The sequence below is a fragment of the Triticum dicoccoides genome, chromosome 2B, assembly GCF_002162155.2.
Source record: "Triticum dicoccoides isolate Atlit2015 ecotype Zavitan chromosome 2B, WEW_v2.0, whole genome shotgun sequence".
In the NCBI taxonomy this organism is placed as follows: Eukaryota; Viridiplantae; Streptophyta; class Magnoliopsida; order Poales; family Poaceae; genus Triticum; species Triticum dicoccoides.
Window position 1 is genome coordinate 468384692 of NC_041383.1, and position 16628 is coordinate 468401319.

At 44.8% G+C, this 16628-nt stretch overlaps 1 pseudogene; it reads left to right on the forward strand.

Moving 5' to 3' along the window:
* Nucleotides 1-440: 440 nt before the first annotated feature.
* LOC119364278 lies at nt 441-7686 on the forward strand (annotated as a pseudogene).
* The last annotated feature ends 8942 nt before the right edge of the window (nt 7687-16628 follow it).

Consider the following 16628-nt stretch of genomic DNA (forward strand, 5'->3'; position numbering starts at 1 on the left):
CTGCCGACATCATCGCCGCCTAGAACACGGCGTTCCCCTGGGCCGGCCCTGCGCCGACGCTCATCGACCTCACCGACCCCGAGGAGGACCATGATGACGCCTAGGACAGCGCGCCGCCTTGTAGTTTAGTTTGCTTTTAATTTTATTTAATGCTAATGTGAACTCGTGGACTCTCGCCGGCCTTCCTGACCGGCTTTAATGTTTAGTTAAGTTGTTTTCATTTTAAATATGCATGCATTGTTTTTTTTATCGGCACCATCAAAATGGGTCGGGTCAGCGTTGAGCGCATATGCCGACCCAAACGCAGAAACGGACGTCCGTGTCGGTCTGATCTATTCAAACGGACAAAATCACAGTTGGTTTGGATCGGCCCGTTGAAGTTTGCTCTAAAGTGCGGCAAACGATTCAATTTCCCCTCCAAAGCTCCGTCTGTGTCTACCGTCAGCTCACATTCCCCCAAAAACCCCAAACCTCTCCCCGCAGCCGAGAAATCCATGGCGGGGGAGAAATCCGGTGGCAGCGGGCCCTCCTCCTCCTCCTCCTCGGCCGCATCCACCATGGACCGCTTCCACAAGATCGTCCTTAGCTGGGACTACCTCCGCCTCGTCGCCGACGCCAAGGTACACACGAACCCACCCACCCGCCGCACCCATCGCGCCACCGCGACGCTCGAAATTCTGAACCTTGCGCGGCTCGGGCGCAGGGCGCGGATCAAACTAAGGGGCTGCAGCGCGTGAAGAACAGCTACGCCTCGGTGGCCGAGTACGTGGGCGTCTTCGAACCTCTGCTCTTCGAGGAGGTCAAGGCGCAGATTGTCCAGGGCCGCAGCAGCGAGGAGGACCGGGACGGTGGGCTTCTAGTTCTAGCTTCGTTCCACTTGCCGCTTGTGTCCGTTGCTCTGTTTCTGTTGGCTTCTTAAGCAATTTTTTGTTTTGTATGCTTGTGCGGTGTGAGCAGAGATTGAGATTGGGCTGGGCTGGCAGAGAGGGGTGGTGGGATCATGTGCAGAGTCCGAGGGATTCCACAAGGTGTCCATGGCCGTGCTCGATGCCTTTTGGGAGACTGTGTCAGAGAATGACCTTCTCCTGCTCTCCAAGGACAAAGTAAGTTTGGTTCTGCTAATCTAGCAGGAAGCTGTTAACATACGTTTAGTGGAATCTATGTAGTGTGTCAAACACTCAATCCGTTTGTTGTTTAATCTGAAATACTTACTTCAGACTGCATGTTCTCACATTTACTATGCACCAGACATGGTTAGCCTTGATGCTGTATCATGAGTCGGGATATGCCTGCATTTTTGCAGTTTGTGGAGGGAGTCACTCCCACTGCATATGCCTTTGCCATAGTGGAACAGCGGGGTGGTAAAGGTACAATCTCCCTTAGAACATTTGTGGCAGGGGAAATTAAAAATCTGAATGTTGGAAAGCCTGTCAAGTCTTCAAGATTAGAGCGCATTACTTCAATTCTCTCAACATCAGGAAGCTTTCTGTCGATTTTAAAGGTTATTTCGATTGTTGTTCAATATTACCTGAGTTTTGTGTTTGTCTCATTTATTGCAAGCACGCTCTTCTTGATATAAACTGACGGTTTCCTTTTTCGGTCAAAATTGTCAGATATGCAGCCTGTCTACTATACTGCAAGAGTACTCCGCGATGCACTCTGTAGCTTCACTTCCTTTTAAGGATTTGATCTTTCAGCATCTGAGGTTAATAAAGATGGAGATGATCAAAATCGTGCTTGGAATGTCCCTGGGCCACTTATGGAGTACCTGAAAACAAACCTTAATGATTCACAGCTAGATGCAGTTAATGTGAGCATACTTTGTAATATTTGATTTCATATTGTTGTCACATCTTGTGCGAGGGATATTATGTGCCTAAACAGACTAGCATGTTCTCTTGTAGGCAGGTCTTTCTCGCAGATCCTTTGTCCTTATTCAGGTTAGTTTGCTATTTCTTGCTGCTGTTGATAACTTGCAGTGTAATATCTTCTACCTTGTCAACAAAATATGGTCAAGTGTCAGAGCAATTTTGGATGCATGCATTTTTGTGAGAATTTATAAGAAGATTTGTGCACATTGCACTCCTTATACCATACACCGTTGACAGTAGAGTTGTAATGTTTATTTGCAGGGCCCTCCAGGAACCGGAAAAACACAAACTATCCTTGGACTTCTCAGTGCTGTTCTCCATTCCACTCCAGCCAGAATGCAGACGAAGTAACGATCTTCAGTTTTCTTTTTGTAATATGGAGTGAAATGCATGTTAGTATTTATATTTTGGATACGATAAAAATATTCTCGTCTTTTTTTATCAGAATTATATACTACTAGAAATTGCAACATAAACATATTACATATATGTTCACTGCAGTTTGCAATAGCTTATTCCTCTTTTGTCATAACGTTTCTTCTAGATAAATATGTGTGCATATATCTCACATGCTTCACAATTCTTTTGCAGAGGAGGGTTCAATGTTCAAAAGCATGGGCCTGAGCTGGACATTGAGGGCAAGTATGTTAAAAGTGCCTTTTCCTAGTTAGTTTCTCACATTTCTTTGATTTTGGAGCACTTAAGGAAGCATAAATCGCTGAATGATAGAAATTACACGATTAAGAATATTGCCAGACCATGTTCTTAATTGGTTCATCTGTTGCTAATTTTTCTTGTACTTCTTCTGCACGGTGTGTGGCACTAACTGAATTCACCTCAGTTCTTTTTTTCGAGAAAACGCAAAAGCCTTGCGTTTCTTTTCATTGAAAAGGGGGAGGTTCAGTTACAGACATCTGAGGATGTGTGGATTACAGCAGGTGGATTAATGCACATCCCAGGTTTGGGGCAGCACAAGTCGGAGACCAGGTGCCCCAGCTGCCGCCCATGCGCGGGCCTCGTCCTGAATGCTATCTAAGAGCATGTTAAGGGATGGAGTCGTATTGTCGAAGACGCAGCTGTTCCTGTGTTTCCAGACCATCCAAGGCACGAGCAGCGCGACAGATTTCAGGGCCTTGCGAAGGATCGGCGGCGTGTCTTCCTTGGCGTGGTTCCACCAATCCGTAAGCGACAGTTCCTGTGTTGGGATCGGGGCCGGTATGCGTAGCCAGGCCAGGGTCTCGTGCCATGCCTGTCGGGCTAGGGGGCATTCCAGCAGCAGATGTCGCATCGTCTCCGGTTGCTGGTCACATAGGAGGCAGCGGGGATGATGCTGGAGACCGTGGCGCGCCAGCCTCTCTGCCGTCCAGCAGCGGTCCTGGTTGGCTAACCAGTGGAAGAACTTGACCCGCGGCGGCGCCCAACACTTCCAGATTAGCTTCCAGGAATGACAGCTCGTTGATCCATGGAAGGTGGCCGTGTAGCAGGACTGCGCGGAGTAGATGCCACTCGCCGTCCATCTCCAGATCAACCTGTCCGGTGTGGTGGAGAGCTCAGTGCGCTGCATGATCTGCCAGAGCTGCAGATACTGACCAATCTCGTGGAGGCCGAGGTTGCCTTGGATGTCGCGTGCCCAGGAGTTGCCATTGAGTCCGTCCGCCACTGTTCTCGTCTTCCGTCGTCGCTTGGGGATGCAGCCGTAGAGGTTGGGCATGAGCTCGCGCACGGATTGGCCACGTATCCATCGGTCCTCCCAGAGCAGGGCGGTCTGCCCGTTCCCCATGAGCGTGAACGTGGATGTCCAGAACAGGGCACGTTCCGTGGGCGAGAATTGAAGGTCCAACCCCTGCCATGCTCGCTCCGGGTCCGTTCTGGAGAACCATAACCAGCGTAGTCGCAGGGCGAGACCGGCGCGCTCGAGGTCTCGCACGCCCAGGCCCCCAAGCTCGATGGGGCGGCAAATTCTGTTCCAGTTCACGTGGCAGTGTCCGCCATTGGCAGCGGCGCGTCCGGCCCAAAGAAAACCACGCTGAATCTTCTCGATCTGCTTGAGAGTTTTTTTGGGGGGCGCGAACGCAAGCAGTTGGTGCACTGGGATGGCACTCAAGACCGACTTAACCAGCGCGAGGCGCCCGGTTTTAGTCATCAGCCAGGCCTTCCAGGTCGGTAGGCGCGCTGCAACCGCATCAACCATGGGTTGTAGCTGGGCGGCAGATGAATTCACCTCAGTTCTTGGCACTGTCATTTTCCTTTGATTTCTCAAACCCATAGGGTGTAACCAGGCTTTAGCGGAAGGAGAAGATTGCTGTGCTTTACATTTGAACTATCATTTGTAGCGGTCCTTCAGCATCTAGCTTCATGTGTTGTGTCGGGTTTTTTATGGGCGTTTTGGTTGCGTTTACTGTTATGAAATTCTGCAAGTCACTAGGCTGAATGATTCTACTGCAAGTACTTGTTAGCACTTTCTTACTCCAGAGTTTACATGACAGGCGTGCAAACTGGATGAAAGCATCTCCTTGGCTGATTGGTGCAAATCCTCGAGATTTGATTATGCCTGTTGATGGTGATGATGGTTTTTATCCTACTGGGAATGAGCTGGTACTCTTCCGTACTCAGTAGTTTGCTATATTTTGTCATGCTGCCTGATGTGGATGTTTTATTCCTTGCATGGTTAAAACATTTATGGGCAGAAACCTGAAGTCATAAGTTCCAGTCGCAAGTATCGGGCCCATGTGTTGGTTTGCGCTCCATCCAACTCAGCACTTGATGAGATTGTATTGCGTGTTCTTCAAACAGGTTAAGGATTTTGGCTCTATGTCATCTAATGCTGAAAAAATGTTCTCACAATAAGTATTCTTTCATTGACAGCTCATCAAATAATATTAAGTGGTGAAGTTATTGTATGTTTTCAGGAATACGTGATGAAAATAACAACACTTACAATCCCAAGATTGTGCGTATTGGATTAAAGGCACATCATTCTGGCAACGCAGTTTCCATGGATCATCTTGTATGTGATTTTAGTTGCTAAGCATTCTGTCTAACTTGTGTCAGTTACAATGAGTTCAACTATTTTCAGATACAACAAAAACTTTCTGGTGTGGATCGCTCATCAGATGGCAGGAGAAGTGGAGCTGGTGAATATGATCGAATTAGAGCTTCTATTCTTGACGAAGCAGCTATTGTACGCACATCTGTTCTCATCAATATTCACTAATAATATTTTAAAATGTTATTCTCATTATGAAGGAAAATTCGTAGGTATTTTCTACCCTGAGTTTCAGTGGATCAGCCATTCTCACCAGGATGACTCGTGCTTTTGATGTTGTTATAATTGATGAAGCCGCGCAAGCTGTGAGTATATTTTTTGTGCATATTGTCTGTCTAATGGAGTGTTAACACAATCATCTTTTGCGAAATACTTCTGAATTTTTGTCCCTCTTTGTTTTCAGGTAGAACCAGCGACTCTTGTACCCCTGGTTCATGGATGCAGACAAGTTTTTCTTGTATGCCATCTACTTTTCTCAGATGATTTATGCATATCTTTTACTCAGTTATTTACCTTTTCCCTGTCAACGTGTTAAGCGTTTATCACTATACTAATATGTAATTACTTAATTTACTAAACAGCAGGATCATACACAGGACATTATTCTAATTTTCCTTGTGGATTGAATTTAAATCATTTCACTGGCTTAGGTTCTGCAGAAATTTTGCTTGATATCTTCTGAACTATGAACTCTGTGTATGCTCGTGTGTTTACGTGCGCATTTTGCTTGATATCTTCTGAACTTTGTTGATATCCTGATACATGAATACCTTGAGTATTCTGCTAACCATGGTGACCTTGTAACCTCACTATCACTTTTGATATTCGTATCAGGTTGGCGACCCAGTTCAGTTGCCAGCAACTGTAATTTCATCGACTGCTCAAGAGTTAGGGTAAGAGGTCTCCTTATTTTATTTTATTATTAATTCACCCTGTTAGTGCATTGCAATGCTAATACAATACTTATATCCATTAGGTATGGAACAAGTTTGTTCAAGAGATTTCAAGCTGCTGGTTTTCCCGTGCAAATGCTCAAAATTCAGTATCGTATGCACCCAGAGGTTAGCATCCTATTGTCAATTCATCTAAGCTGAAAACTTGAACGGTTTTATGATTTTGTTAATCCATTCAATAATAGATCAGTATATTCCCTTCAAAAGAATTCTACGAAGGCATCCTACAAGATGGGGAGGGACTCAACAAAAAACGTCCGTGGCATTCCTACCTGCTTCGGACCATCTTGCTTCTTTGATGTTGATGGGGTTGAATCCAAGCCGTCTGGAACTGGTTCATGGGTGAACGAGGATGAAGTGGAATTCATAACCCTCCTATATCACCAATTGGCCACACACTATCCAGAACTCAAATCCAGTTCCCAAGTAGCTGTTATATCACCATACAAGCATCAGGTGAAACTCTTGAAGGACCAATTTCGGTCGACCTTCGGCGACCAATCTAAGGAAGTTATAGATGTAAACACTGTTGATGGATTCCAGGTAGCTAGTTTATTATCATGCATTTGCAGATGTGCTTTGTCTACTCTAGCAAGTAGCAGTGATTAATATTGCATCCTGTTGCTCACATATAGGGTCGTGAAAAGGAAGTTGTCATTTTTTCATGTGTTAGATGCAATAAGGAGCAAAATAATGGGTTTGTTTCTGATTTCCGACGAATGAATGTTGCCATCACCAGAGCTAGGTCTGCTGTACTAGTAAGTGCTCTTTATGCACCCTCCCCTCCTTGTCATAATATTTTAGTTATACCATGTGAGCTATGGAGGTTATTATAGTGCCTGAGTTCCTTCTTGAGATGAACAAGCTATGTGGTTTGTAACTCGAGTTCATTGATTCCATCTGTTCTCCATTTCTCCGGCAGTTAGTGTTGGAAATGTGAATCATACAACCATATAGATCTGTTTCTCCTTTTCAAAAAAAATATAGATCTGTTTCTGTCGGTACCACAATTTGTTTATATCATTGTGCTTTGTAGGCTTACTTGCAAAACTCGAATAACAAATTAGCGTAATGCAGGTAATTGGCTCTGCTTCAACATTGAAGCAAGATAAACACTGGAACAACCTTGTTGAGAGTGCCAAAGAGCGAGGGTGCTATTTCAAGGTGACATTACTACTCTCTTTCTCTTTTCTTTTCATTGATTTTTGATATAGCTCACCATTCATTCCAAATGGTACTACTCTCTTTCTCTTTTTTTGAAGCTTAGGAAACAACATTAGGTGGACCTGACTACGAACATCCTTGCAGGTTTTGAAGCCATTCACCATGTTCTTTGCTGAGGATAAGTTCAAAACCATGAAGGTGGAAAGACTTGCTCCAGACACAAGGTTCTCTCAGGCAATAGAAGCAATTAATGAAGTTGTTGCAAGGCAAGAAGTCATGGATGCCGATGATGCTGGTGACCAAGCGGATGGAGGCGATTATGATGCCGTGGAGGCTGATGATGGAGGTGATGATGATTAATGTCGGCTATAGTGTACTGTCAGGTCCTTTTGGAGGGGGGCTATGCACATATATATTTTTTCTGTGTATGTTATTCATTTAAGTCTTGTACATGTGCTTTAATTTGGTGAACAAGTTCATGGTTGCTACTTTGCCAAAGGCACATGCATGCCTCCGTTTCGAAAAAAAAAGGCACATGCATGTGCAGACTTTGCCATTGAGGCTGGGATTCATTATAGCTGTTGTACGACCTTGACAATGAAGATGTCTTACAAGCAACCTTGTTCTTGAGGGCTATAAAACATAGGAGTAGAAGAAGAGATCACCAAACCTTGGCTCCTAGGCAACCAGCAATGTAGAGGGATAGAATGGAGAGGCTTAATTGGCTTGCACAGATTTCCTGTTGTCTGATGAACTGTGGGACCGGGAGACATCTGGATAAGAGGTAGTCTTGGAAATGTCGATCCTCCTTGATGATCCACGACCGTTAGCCCTAGAGATGTCCATGCTGCTGGATTATCCAAGGAAGCTAGGTCCAAAGTTTGGTACCTAGGACAGGGACCAAGTGGATACCAGTCTTTTAGAGAAAATGAAAAGGTTTTCTGCTTCAGTACCTCTTTCCGGGTCAAGTACACGAAACGACCGAAGAAGCAGCACCATGTGCATGTATTTTTTTTTTTTCAAAACGACCATGTGCATGTATGAGTGGTCAAAGAGTGTGGTACGAGTGTGGAGTATATCTGGTGCACCGGGGCATTTGGTGTTACCGATGCATCAGAACCTTTTGTTGCACATTTAAAAATATTTAAAAACCCTGGAAATTTTTTAGTATATTGACCCAACATCATTATATGTTCTTAAAAATTTTGAATTAAAGTTCGTAACATTTGCGTACAATTTTAAATGTGCAACGAGGGTCCGGTGCACCGGAGCACCAAATGCCCCGGTATATCAGATACATACCGAGTGAGGTTATTATTTATTCCACCCATTTGAGATCATTCTGTGTCACAAATTTAAGGTGCCGTTTGCAAGCCATGCCTTTTTTTTGTTGGTCAACCATGTTGTGTAAAATACAGTTAAGAAATACTCCTACTATTTGAAATATCCTATTCAAGCAAATCTAGCGCAAATCACGGAGATTGTGGTCCTGGTCAGTTTTCTTGGTTCAAATTTCCAAAACTTGTTTATCATTGTATATCTGATGAAGAGTGGTTACTTTTATCTTTGAACCAGAGACTCTACGAGTGCATACACATTGAACAAACTTTCATGAATTTTGCGGTTTGGCTGCAAAACACCACTAGTTTGTTGAATTGTTACTATGAATATAGTTGTACTGCCCTAGTCCCAACCTCACGAGTTTGAGGGTATATATATTTTACTTTGACGACAAATAGTAGGGAAACTCCCTACTAGTCCCTCCGACACTTATTATGGAAGGGAAGGACTACAATTTTTATAGTAGTATAAAGATACGTGTACAATATTTTTTTTTAAGTTAAAGGTACGTGTAACCAATCAGAAAACCGTGAAAATTTATTTTGTCAGCCCTATAACCCACCAAGTCCATCAGTCATGAGAGTATTGAGCACACACTCAGTCTTTATAGACGGCACATATATTTAAGAAAGAGCACCGGCATATCAATGCACATGTGAATTGAGCAATGAGAGGTCATGGTCCAGATAACCATGGCATCTTCACATACACAGAAAGAGCGAGTACACACTCGTAGAGTCCAAGTTTTGTCCAACGATCGATGAGTGAAAAGTAAGCATGGGAGGCAACAGGAATCAGGCCGTGCAGTGTTCGTGTGTAGACCAACCAAATGAGTCCGGTGAAGCGATGACTACATGTAGAACTCCAGTGATATCGCGGGATTCGCTGATAGATCATTCCTCCGTGACCTGTGCTGGTTTTCCTCAAAGCTGATGGCAAATGGCAAAGAAATCATGCATCTCATTAGTAGCTGAATACGAGAGTCAGATGACAACCGGGCAGAAGCACATATAATTATTTTGAACCATCATCTGCTACTGTCTGTGACTCAGGTGGTTAGGAGGTCGATCCGTCTCAAATGCCTTTAGACCAACATGTAGTCACACTCATTTTTCAAGATAGTGCCGCTTGTTAGCTTGTGCTTATGGGTTTACTTGAACTTTTGTGAATATGTAAGTGTTCCTGCTATCGATGGTAATCCAGATAGAAAAGAAGGTACAAGCTGACTTGAGTGCAACAATATGCACTCGATGGTTCAGTCAAGTATTCAATTAATTGTTCCGTAAAGTATTCAATTTACGGCAGAACTCGATGAACCGCCAACCATGCTCGGCCCTCTGAATAAGGTTGGTGCTTGGGATGCAATTTCGTGTTCATTCTTTTGCATGCTAAATTTTTAGTTGCCTATGCAAGTTGCACAGTCGACAACCTGGAAGTAATCACAGTAATGCGTCTGCCAGTGCCACCATGTCAATCCATGTGCTCTCCGTGTGGTGATCGCTCATCAGTAATGCTGCAGTACTGTTGCATAGAAGATGAAAAAACATGTAAGCGACTATGGCTTCAAGAGGCGAGCGATGAATTATGCATGAAGTGTACTGGTGTGCTATGGAAGATGCCAGGAATTCATATTCAGCCTGTGGTTGAATCCATCAATGTTGTCGCACGTGCAGGTGATTGCCTTTTGAAGATTTTGTCTAGGAATAGCATACTTTTTGGTATGCCTTATATTGTTTTTGTTGAGGGTTTGTCCCGGGCAGTAGGTAGTTTTTTTTTGGAAAAGGAGGTTGAACCCTCGGCATATGCATTATTATGGTGCATACAATCATTTTATTTATTTATTAAAGTTGATGCAAGGCAATGCGGCCAAATCCATCAACAAATGAAGTACAAAGCATACACAGCAATATCTGTAATACAAGGTATAAATTTAACACGTTGACTGGACGTGCACGGTGGCTTCTGTGGCAACGACGACGGTGGTGAGCAACGTCGGAGGCGCGGCTTTGGTCGTGGTAGTCGGCTCTTCTTCTCCGGCGTGTCCGTGGGAATGCCTCGACTGCCCGGTGCTGTGAAGTCGAAGCCGTGGTGGGGGGCCGCTGGTATACGATGACGCGTGTCAGGTGGCTCGTTCGGTGATCCCTTGTGACGCCAACCTTGCCTCGTTTCTTTGTGGTTCATCTTCGGAGTCGGAGCCGCGTTGTCTAATGTGGATTGTTTGGAGTGTTTTGTTGCAGCCATTAGGGTTGATGTTTTTCTTTTTCTTTTGATCTTCGGATCTCCTGGTCCTAGGATCTTCACCACCTTGTTGTTTCCGTTGCTTTCTGCTATTAACAATGAAATGCCAGCGACGCTGGATCTTTCAAAAAAAAAAATTAACACCTAGGGCCAACTTGACTTCTTTCGCAACAATGCCTTTAAGAAGAAATAATCATCATCGCTGTGTCCGACTGAAGACGAACTGAACAAGGATTTTCATCCTAATTATCATGATTAATTAGTGAAGGCCTGTACGGCAAGGAGACAATGCCTTCAACGAGGTCATGGTGCAAGTTCGTCATTATCAAGCTCGACCAATAAAGACCAGATAAAGGGTTTTCATCCCGGACATTAAGCGGTGTTCCAGTCATAATGTCGATGATGGACCTTCCGAAAGTAACCCCAACCAGTAATCCCATGCCAGGCCGGAGTGATTCTAGCAAACCGGTGAGAAGTATTCCCACCTTAGACCGCTGACATAGTCATCATTGGGCCGACCATGTCTTGGCGCAGACCTGGCTGCAATCCCTCCACATCGTCGCAAACCTACATGCAGTATCAACCATGTCTGCGTGGCAATAGGTAGTGGTAGATGTAAAAAAACGACTATTGTGAGGCCAGTTCTAGAACTTGGCCCTAGGTTATTTCCCTTTGTCTCTCTGCAAGCCGATTTTTTCAACATCAATGTTGATTTCGCTTGGTATTATTTAATAATTACTGATATAATATCATGTGCATCAATCGAGGGGTACCATTATTTTCGTACAGGGCCCCACCAAACTAACATGTTTTTCTAGTTCTCTTTCCGAGCGGTTCAAGACCTATCGGTGGTTCATTTAGCTAGCTGGCCAGCAAACAAGGTTTTGATTAATCTAGGCATTGAGTAGAAATATTGATTCTAGCAGATTGGGTGGATATTGTGCGCGATTGCATCCCTTGAAGGCTATAAATCGTAGAGGAAGAGATCACCAAACATTTTCTCCAAGGCGACCAATAATGTAGATAGACAGATAGTAGAGAGAGAGAGAGAGAGAGAGAGAGAGAGAGAGAGAGAGAGAGAGAGAGAGAGAGAGAGAGAGAGAGAGAGCGCTTAATTAGTTCACATAGACTTTTTGTTGTCCGGTGAACTATGGGACTGGAAGACATCTGGCTAAGAGGTACTCCCACCATTTCAACATCTACCATAGTTCACCATCCAATGAACGAAGGGCCAAGGGTCAAGGTTACCAGGAGAATGGCGAGAAGTATCCTCTAAAGGATACAGGGTGATGAGAAATATCCTCTGGATGATGGGAGTAACTCTGAAGAGTGAAGGGTGATAAAAGGTACTCCCACCATTTTGACATCTAGAGGTTCCTTCTTATCTAATAGTGAGAGTACCTCCTGGAGGCTCCGTCTCACCACTAGCACATTTCAATTTGTGAACAATGTCTAGACATCTGGAGTAGCTCTAGAGATGACCAAGGGTCAAGGTTACAAGGAACCAGCAGTACCCTCCAACATCTCGCGAGTAAGGTTACTTGCTCCCATCATCTAAGCCCATTCCGTCTCACAAATTTAAGGTGTTGTTTGCGAGGCACACCTTTATTTTGTTGGCTAGCCATGTTGTGTAAAATATAATTAAGCAATAATATCTTAAACATGCTATGGTTTCAAACAAATCTAGCAACCATCTTGGGTTTTCTATGTAGCATCAGATGGTAATCAATCGTCCAAATAAGTTCACAATTGTACGTTTGTTCCTAAAGTATCAAAAAGAGGCAACTTGTACGAATCATGGAAATTGGATAAGATATATAGCAATGCATAAAAGGACCACTATTTTACTCGGTTATGCAATGCCCTGTACTTCATCCGCGGATCTGAAAGTGCTGCAACGAAGACAACCAATATCAAACAACTAATGAAGACATGAATAGATTTGGAAGTTCTGGGATGAGACATCAAATAATTAGCACTCCTAAAATCCAATTCATACAGTTTATTATTTTTCCACAAGAATGTCAAATCGTCGTCTTTTCACATTACCCATTCTATTGTTGCCATAATATTACACCGTGGTACTTTGAGATCGCATGTTATGACAAGATCAAGTTGCGTGAATACGTCAGTTGTTTTTGCCCAACTGCACACATAGGCGCCAATAACACATCTAAAGCCTTCAACAAAATGTGCTAAATGTAGTAGTAGATTTAAGAACTTGAAACATAGATCAGTCTATAAAGACATCAACACATAGGTGGCTTGGTTAATTTCTTCACCTACTTACTTAAGACGTCCGCGTCGTCTCCCCCGCAGGCGACCCGGACGTAACCTAGCCGCCGCCGCCAGAACCTACCTATCCAGCCTTCTTTCCCTCGCCGCCGCCGGCAGGCGCCGTCGGGCAAAGCCCGCGTGGCGTCGGCGGCGGCGGGGCCCCGTTCATCCCATCCCACGACGACATGGCTGTTGCGGGGCGCTCGGCCGACGAGGTGGTAGTCACCATTGCGAGACGACGATAGTGGATGCGATGAGCACGCGACTCGCGTGCGAAGGTGCGTGGGGTGTGGGCTCAGGCTTTGCCAGAGTTGTCTGTCGCACTGTTGTGGCCGACAGATCGTGGTTGTGCTCCAGCGTGGTGCTTGGGCGTCGGCCTTGCGGCACGGATCTGCAGGGCGTGTGGTACGGGAGTCCATCGGTAGGCGCCATCATTGCGGATCTGCCGGTCGGAGGACTTGCGGACTCCGTTGACCTGATGGTCGCACGGCGGCTCACTGGTCGGGCGGCCGGATCCCGACGACTCCAGAGTCGTCATACGCTAGCGGTCATGGCGTGAGGTGGTTCCCTGTGCCCCTCTCGTCACATCTGTTGCGGATCATCTTTGCACGCGGTTCTCCCCATCGGCTGGTCCTGATCTCTGGTGATGATGTTCTTGGCTGGCCCGGTGGGTGCCGGGGTGGGAGCTTCTCCGGGGGAAACCTTTGGCCGATGGCGGCGGCCACGTTGTCGATGACGCTCTCGGCGTCATTTCCCTCCTTGGTGGCGACGGCGAGGTCTACTCCCCCCTACTCCCTCCTTTGTATGTGCCCGGGTGAAAACCTTAGTTCTACGTGAATGGGCGGCGGCGGCGTCATGACGTCGTTTCCTCCTTGGAGGCGCTGTCTTGGGCATTGAGATGGAGGGTGTGCGCGCGTGTGCACGGATGGTTCGTGGTGCCGTAGGTGGTGCGGTGTGGCATCTACCGTGTCGGCGGCGGCGGGTCTCGGTAGCGTGGAGCAGCGGAGTCCTAGTGATGGACATGTGTTGATGGACGAGCGCAGGGCGGTGGAGCTGTCTGGCGTCATGATGGCGTCGATGGCAGCGAGATCGGGCAAGGTTGATGCAGCAGTAAAACACTGAAGATGGATTGGTGGCAGGTGGCTGCGGCGGCCTCTCGGCAGGCGTCCTGGTTGAGGAGTGCGCCGGACTGGTGGGTGCCCCATACCCGGCAGGCGTCCTGGTTGGGACCTCAGGTCTTAGATGTTAGGTTTGGATGCAAGGTCTGTTTGGTATTAGGCCTAGACTATCAGCGCCCCTTCATCAACTGGTTAGGAGTAGCGACAGATGTTGCCTAGATGGTGGCTTTAGTCTTATTGTTGTATGACGTACGGTCTTATGTGAGTAATTAATAAAGTGGTTGCATGCATCGTCCAGATGCAGAGGCCGGGGTCCTCCTTCTTTTCTAAAAAAAATAAAGACATCAACACATGCACTGAGTTGCGCCAAAAAAACACATGCATTAACTGTTGTAAACGATGATAGGGAGAGAAACAAAGAAGTGGGCACAGTGACATATAGTCGACAACCACCTAAGGGTGGGAAGTGCATCCGGAATTTAGTCTATATACGCAATGTGGATTAACAACATCTTTTGGAGATTTTCCCTAAATGCCGAAGCGCCCCGAGACTCTTGCTTAGGCTCTAGATGTATGTGTCAATGCTAGAATTCGTTTATGACAAGGTATCGGCTTTCAGAGTACTTTTCCAATGCATCGCGGTTGTGTTTTCTTTATCACTCCAAGTGCCTTTCAACTAGTGTTCTCCCAACATAATGGATATACATGAGAGAGTAATTAGATACACACTGGGGATACAAGTAAAACCATAATTTAAGCTGCTTCATGTGCAAGCTACCGTTGAGTCAAGTCATTGTGTTGTTTGATGCTTTTGCGCGCGCACACACACATGCACACACTGTAGACCAGATCTAAACTCTCACATAATGGTCAAGGTTCTTGTGTTGTGTTGCTTTCCACTATCCCGTTTTATTAACACTACTAGCAAAAAGCCTGTTAGTGACGCATCTATTTTTGCCATTATCACTATTACCACGCCACTAGTAACAAATACTAATGGCGCATCTCTGGTGCGCCATTAGTATCCCAGATAATAGTGACGCACCACATAGTGCGCCATTACTATGTGACTTAGTAATGACGCACCTTATAGAAGTGTGTCATTACTAATAAATTTTTTTCAGATTTTTTTTTCTTAAACTCGGGTCACTAAGGATTAATCTCGGGTCAATATGCTTAATCTCAAGTCAAATCGTACTCTGTGGTCAAACTTTCCGGAAGGTCACCCATCCTCATACTACTCCAGCCCAAGCACACTTAACTTCTCAGTTCTATCCAACCCCAGCACCAGCTCACTTAACAGGCACTTGTTGATATATCTATAGTATCAATCCTATTAAACCTTATTTATGTTTAGGACTTTGTTCATGTTCATGAGTGTGATGAAATTTTAAAAAAATATTTCAAACTTCCCGGTCATATTACGTATCATATTTTGAACATTTTTTCAAAAAATAATAATTTTGAAACCAATTTTTTTCTGTTACTAATGGCGCATCTAGCAAATGATGCGCTGATGTCTACTACACAACCTTCTTCTTGTAGACGTTGTTGGGTCTGCAAGTACACAGGTTTGTAGTACAGTAGTAAATTTCCCTCAAGTGGATGACCTAAGGTTTATCAATCTGTAGGAGGCATAGGATGAAGATGGTCTCTCTCAAACAACCCTGCAACCAAATAACAAAGAGTCTCTTGTGTCCCCAACACACCCAATACAATGGTAAATTGTATAGGTGCACTAGTTCGGCGAAGAGATGGTGATACAAGTGCAAAATAGATAGTAGATAAAGGTTTTTGTAATCTGAAATTATAAAAACAGCAAGGTAGCAAGCCATAAAAGTGAGCGTAAACGATATTGCAATGATAGGAAACAAGGTCTAGGGTTCATACTTTCACTAGTGCAAATTCTCTCAACAATAATAACATAGATAGATCATATAACAATCCCTCAACATGCAACAAAGAGTCACTCCAAAGACACTAATAGCGGAGAACAAACGAAGAGATTATGGTAGGGTATGAAATAACCTCAAAGTTATTCTTTCGGATCAATCTATTCAAGAGTTCGTACTAGAATAACACCTTAAGACACAAATCAACCAAAACCCTGATGTCACCTAGATACTCCATTGTCACCTCAAGTATTTGTGGACATGATTATACGATATGCATCACACAATCTCAGATTCATCTATTCAACCAACACAAAGTATTTCAAAGAGTGTCCCAAAGTTTCTACCGGAGAGTCAAGAATGTGTGCCAACCCCTATGCATAGGTTCATGGGCGGAACCCGCAAGTTGGTCACTAAAACATACATCAAGTGGCACATGATATCCCATTGTCACCACAGATAAACACGGCAAGACATACATCAAGTGTTCTCATAAAAGACTCAATCTGATAAGATAACTTCAAAGCGAAAACTCAATTCATCACAAGAGAGTAGAAGGGAAGAAACATCATAAGATCCAACTACAATAGCAAAGCTCGGGATACATCAAGATCGTGTCATAGAGGGAACACGAGAGAGAACACGAGAGAGAACACGAGAGAGAGAGAGAGATCAAACACATAGCTACTGGTACATACCCTCAGCCTCGAGGGTGAACTACTCCCTTC